The sequence below is a fragment of the Aythya ferina genome, assembly GCF_964211825.1.
Source record: "Aythya ferina genome assembly, chromosome: 1".
Taxonomy (NCBI): domain Eukaryota; kingdom Metazoa; phylum Chordata; class Aves; order Anseriformes; family Anatidae; genus Aythya; species Aythya ferina.
The window spans coordinates 160,937,107-160,943,106 of NC_140296.1; positions in this window are offsets into that span (position 1 = coordinate 160,937,107).

Genomic DNA, 6,000 nt, shown 5'->3' on the forward strand with positions numbered 1-6,000 from the left:
TTTCTGCTGCCTCAGGTGGAAGCAGTCAACATAATGCACCAGTTTTGGGTCACAGCTCAGAGACAGACAGGTAGTGTGGAGGCATTTATCAGCTTCACACCAGTGAGTAAATGCATTACCTAACTGCACCGAATGTCATTAATGAGCAGCAGCTGGATAAAACAATCCCACTTTTGAAGTAACTGCATAATCCTCTCTATTGAAAAACAGCTCATGAGGGTACCTGAAGTGTTAGTGGCTGTTCTGCTCTATGCTACTTCTCAAACACAAATTTGGTGGAGCTAGGTAGCAAGCACATAGATGGGAGTGAGACCTTCAGTGTCTTGTACTCATGCATTTTAATGACAGAAATCCTTGGCAGTGCTGGATAGGAGAGTCTGATTTCAAGCCTGTGTCTTTTCTAATACTATGAATACAATGGAGGCAAATTGCTTTGGCAGTTGCCCTCAGAGAGAGCTGTTTCCCCTCTCTCACAGATGTGGACAGCAGTCTGGGGGCTACACAAGCACAAGGACATGGCTTCAACAATCCTGTCACCATGGCAAGATTTCTCTTCCAAAAAAAAAATCCCTTCCATGTGTCTGCATCAGTAACAGAGCGCAGCTCTCCAGGATGCTTCTGGCATACAGTGAAATATTTGCATAGGTTTCTCTGAGCTCAGATAGGGTTTCTGAGACATGGTGAACTTGCAAGCAGCTGGGACTATACAAACTACTTGCTATTCTTAAAATGTAACCTTCCTTGCAAACCACCACTTATTATGCTCCACCTCCATCTCTTATGCTTTTCAAGACAGAAAAATACCTTTGAGTGGGGAAAACTGGGTGTCCAAACCTTATAAAGGTGAAGCTGTGATTCCTTTCAGTTCTGTATTCCAAGGGAAGAAGAAGGAGTAGGGTCCTATTCAGTCTCTCCAAGCACTTACAGTTTTTCTCCAAGGAATTAAATTATGCTCATGTGTCTAAGAACCCCAGCTTGTTTCCAGTTTTAAGCACTGTTTCAGAAATGATGCTCCTATCTGTCACACTTCCCTTCCTGAGGGTGGGAGCAGGATCACTGCTAATTAGCATTTTCTGAGGTTATAGCTCGATTGGAAGTTGTAAGGTAATAAGGTAACTAAGCCTGTCCTGAGTTTAACTATTTTTCTAGCTGAGGTAAAGCCAATGTTTCTGATAGTCCCCTATTATAAAGTGGTTTAAACCCAAAGGATGAAAAACAAACAAACAAACAAACAAACAAGTATAAATCTATATATGATTATAATTTTAATCATCTGAAGTAGTGATTCTTGAAATCAAGGTTGTGCAGTGCTTTATGTTACAAGATGTTGCTTTCAATTGTTTATACCTTGTTCAGGCTGAACAAGGTATATTTTCCTATGTGCTCTTCAGGCTGATTAAAAATAATAATAATAATAAAGAACTGTAATCCACTGAAAGAGAAAAAAATAAAGTTTTACTATCACAGTGGTAGTTTGAGGTAAGGATCTATGCACTCTCTAATCCTGTTAATGAACTAAGCATGGTTCATGTGATGGAATCTGCTGTTTAAAAAAACTTAGAACACAGAAGATGCAAAATTAAAGAAGAAAGTAAAAATTCCCAATTCTGTGTTTAAATAATGTAAAAGCCTCTGAATCTCATAAGCAGTGAGATGCATTCTTTTAAGTGTGCTTAGTCTAAGTCTTTCGTTAGACATTAGTTTTGTGTCCTAGTCTACATAATAAACCCAATGGAGGCTGGCACTCAGATCCTAGCTTTCTCCCCTGCTATAAAGACAGGTAATGTTTTGCCTGAAATGGAACACCTTCAGAAAGAAAGACTAAGTAATTCCCACTTCAGATATCCCACCTCGAATATCTGTTGTGAGGGAAATGAGTACAAGAAGTCTTAGGCAAAGTCTTAAGCATCCTAATAACTCATCAGCTGGACAGGAAAATATCAACACCACCAGTATTGCCTTTGGGATGTGGTATTTTGAGAAGTCAAAGCTTGAAGAGTCAGAAGGGAGCGAGACAGTGCATTTATGAGTTGTGCAACTCAGATTGGAACATCTCAGAGGTCAACAGCCTGTTCATGAAATTTAGGAATAGGTAGGCTCCCAGAGCCAGAAAATCAAAGGTATTTCAGTGCTTAATTCCTAGTGAGTCATCTAAATGGAAGTGAGATTTGTGGAAAACAATGTGATTCTGCAGCTTGTAAATGACAAGCTGAGAAAAAAACATAGCCTCTCTCTTGATGTGCTTTAATGATTCAGGTTTTAGAGGTGTGCTTGAATTATGTCTGAGGTAGCCGTAGAGGGGATGTTTGTAGCATCCTAGCTGTCCATATGCATGCTTTTAGTCTGCTGCAAATGGGAGAAAATGTGAATTGGCACTTAGAGTGAAACACATCAACCTACCTCAATCAGTACAGTTTGCATTTGCTGTGGGCTAGCAGCAGTTTCTGTGGCTCTGCTGATGTGTGGCACACTTGATTTCGAGGCTGAACCTGGGGCCACAGTATCAAGTGCATGTCTGAATCCTGCATATGCAACAGGATCTAGCTGTGACAAAGTCATTACTGGCATGATTTAAAAGGAAAGAAACCCAAACCCCCAAAGGTTTTACATCTTACCTATAATGAGATCATACAGCAGTTTTATTTAGTGTAAGACTATTTAATCCATAGCTCTGGAGCTAAAGTCATCCCCTCTGGGTCATGTATCTGACTCAGCTCTAGAACGAGCAAGACCCTCAGCTTTCATTACCGTCAGAGCAGTGGCATATATATGATCAGCCACCTGTGCTACTTAGAAAGCCCTTGCTTAAGCATTGGTCCTAGCCCTTTGGGCAATGCCACCTTGTTGTCAGTTTTAGTTCCCACTTTATTTTGTCATCTGTATTAGCATAAAAATTTCTACTACCCTGCAAATGGCTTGAAGTAGGCTGTAAAGATGCTGAAGAAAGGTTGTGATTTTAAACCAATACAGCCACATAAGTATGAACGTCTTGACTAAATGTGCCACAGATCATTTTTCTTCTATTCCAACTCTTTATCTTAGGCCTAAGATTCACCTTGGTTGGTTACAATTCTGTGAAAATTTCAGTTCCTTTCTTATATTTTACAGTGCAGTGCCTGCCTCTAGTTAGGTCAGTATAGAAATGCAACCTTGTCCTGGTTTCACCTGGGATAGAGTTAGTTTTCTTCATAGAGGCTCACACAATGCTGTATTTTGGATTTTTGATGAGAAATGTGGTGATAACATGGATGGTTTCAGTTGTTGCAGAGCAGTGCTCGCACAGAACCAAGGCCGTTCCTGCTACTTGCGCTGCCCTGCCAGTGAGGGGCTGAGGGTGCACCAGGAGCTGGGAGGGGACACAGCCAGGACAGCTGGCCCAGGCTGACCAGAGAGGTGTCCCATACTGTGTGGCGCCGTGCTGAACAGTAAAACTGGAGGCAGTTGGACAGGCGTGTACAGGTGGGGGACTACCATTGCTCAGGGTTTGTCTAGGCATTGGTCAATGGGTGGTGAGAAATTGTGCATCGTTTATGTCAATTTTTCATTATTTTTATTTTATTTCATTCTACTTTCTTTTTCTGTCCTGTTAAACTATCAGACATTTTACCCAGAAGTTTTTTTTCTCTCTCTCTCTTTTTTTATTTTCCCTGTTTCTTTCCCCCATCCCACTGCAAGTGGGATGGCAGTGAGCAAATGGCTGTGTGGTTCTTAGCTTCCCGCTGGGTTAAGCAACAACACCCCTATGTAACAAAAATACAGCCTTAGAATTAACTGAGCTCAGCATATATACTTCAGTTTTTATTTTAAGATGACAATAGCATTTGTAATGTGTTTTGCATTATGGCTATATTTGAACATGAAAGCTCAGTGCATTGGTTCTACCCTGTATAAGTGGTAGTTAATGAAACCTTTTATTAGTAAAGTTTAGATAATTACCTGGGTAATTTTACAGACAAATAATTCAGTAACATGAAATGATTTATTATGTTTATAATGATACTTTATTCTCTTTAAGTGCAGATTAACATGTTAATTACAGACACTCAAGGGACTTGCAAAAAGTTATTTTAGTGATTATATGTTATTAATTCTCCAGGGACTTTTTTTGAAACAGCACCTGCAGAAAGATTCAAATTATGAAAGATTCAAGACAATATGCAATGTTGGCATTTGAGGATATTTGTTAAAAATATATATATATTTCACAGTTGTCGGCTTGTTTGTTTGTTTGCCCTTCTAGTGTTGAGGCCACTTCATCTCTCTTGATAATGAGACTGTACCTGAATCAAGGTAGATGCTAAATGTCTTCCTAGAGCACTTGTCAGGGCATAGTAATCCTGGTATGAAAGTACACCATGTCATTTGATCCTATCTTCCCCTGTGACAGTTCCAATAAGCTGCTATTCTTCAGGTCCTCCTGGCTATAGCTACTTACAAATGATAACAGATCTCTCAATTTTGCAGGTCAATAATGTTAATATGCACTGCTGCTTTAGTCTCTGATAGTATCTTTTCCATTGATACCTCAGAGATGTCTTCTGAAAGTGCAGAATATAGCAGTCTTGCAAGCACTTGTTCACTGCAAGCAATGTGCATCTGATCCTGGGTTTGGTGTGAGGACATTATCACCTGTTCACTATTTGACACCAAAGTTCAAAAGCCCCTGTGACACTGGGACTAATGGTGTCTAACAGTTTTTCTGACAAAAAATAAAAAATAAAAAAATTGAAATACTGTTGGACTGAAGAGTCTTTTTGTTTGTTTGTTTGTTTTGATAAATCATGATTAATGAAAGGCAGAATATTCTGAAAACCTGACTCACTCATGATGGCTTGGTGGAGACACCACATTTAGTGGTAGGTGTGTCATCTCTGAGGAGTTTGAGTGTACCGGGACTTTGGTGGTTTGGATGTGGTGGTTGAGCACCAGTACCATGTCAACCAGTGGGGAGCCCAGTGCCACCACTGGAACTCAGGACTCTCAGATCTTTTCTGTGTGGTTGGTAGTTGGGGCTGCCTTAAGCACTGCTGTTGTAGACACCTCTGTGAGCTTGCTTGAGGCTTGCTAGAGGTTTTGGACAGAGGGAGGTATGTTGTGAAGTACTAATACACTCCATTGTGGTTCTATTCCATGTCAATCTGAAATCCAATACCCCAAACTCATCATCTGGACAACCTACGTTTCAGACAGTTCTCATGAGGAATTATTGTCAACAGTGCTATGTCCTGACACGTCATATTCCACATGTGAATTGTGTAAATAATTCTGAATGGAAACAGAGGGAGGGAAAGGTGCAATGATTAGTAGCAGACATGCACTCCAGAAGTTCAAATGATGAGTTTTCCACATCAGTCCTGTCATATATGCACAGCCTTCTGAAGTCTCTTTAGACCAAGTTGTTTTAATAGTTTAGACTACCCTGTGTCCCCACCTGACCTTAAATTTAATAGTAGGATAGATAAATTTAAGTAGGTATCTTCTTTCTTTTACCTTCAAATTCTTTGCATTCACAATATTTAGACTTTATCATGTAGCTGGCCAGAAGACACTGATGTCCAGAAGTGTTCATCCCACTGGAGCAAATATGCTTTCCGCCTTGTCATTTTATCATAGCATTGACTCCTCTGGTCTCAAGTTTCATTTTGGTGGAAATTCCATCTCCTCTGGATAAAAATGTGTAGCTCTAAAAAGTGATGTGCATTTTATAACTTCTAAAATGTCCAACATGTATTTTTCTCTATAGGCAATTACAAAAACTATTTATAATACTGTAGCAAAGATGAGGAGATTCCAGATAATGCAGAGCTGATAGTGACATTAGGAAAAGTTTCAAAACATTCAGCAAGAAAAATGGCATCCCATGAAGCATCAGCATGAGGACTATTATATGTAATTCATTTAGTAAATATATAGATCACCAGTGGCATTCAAAATGTGCTAAACTGAGAATGAATACTGTACTTACACTATTAGATAATCTTAGTACGTTTGTGTGTAATG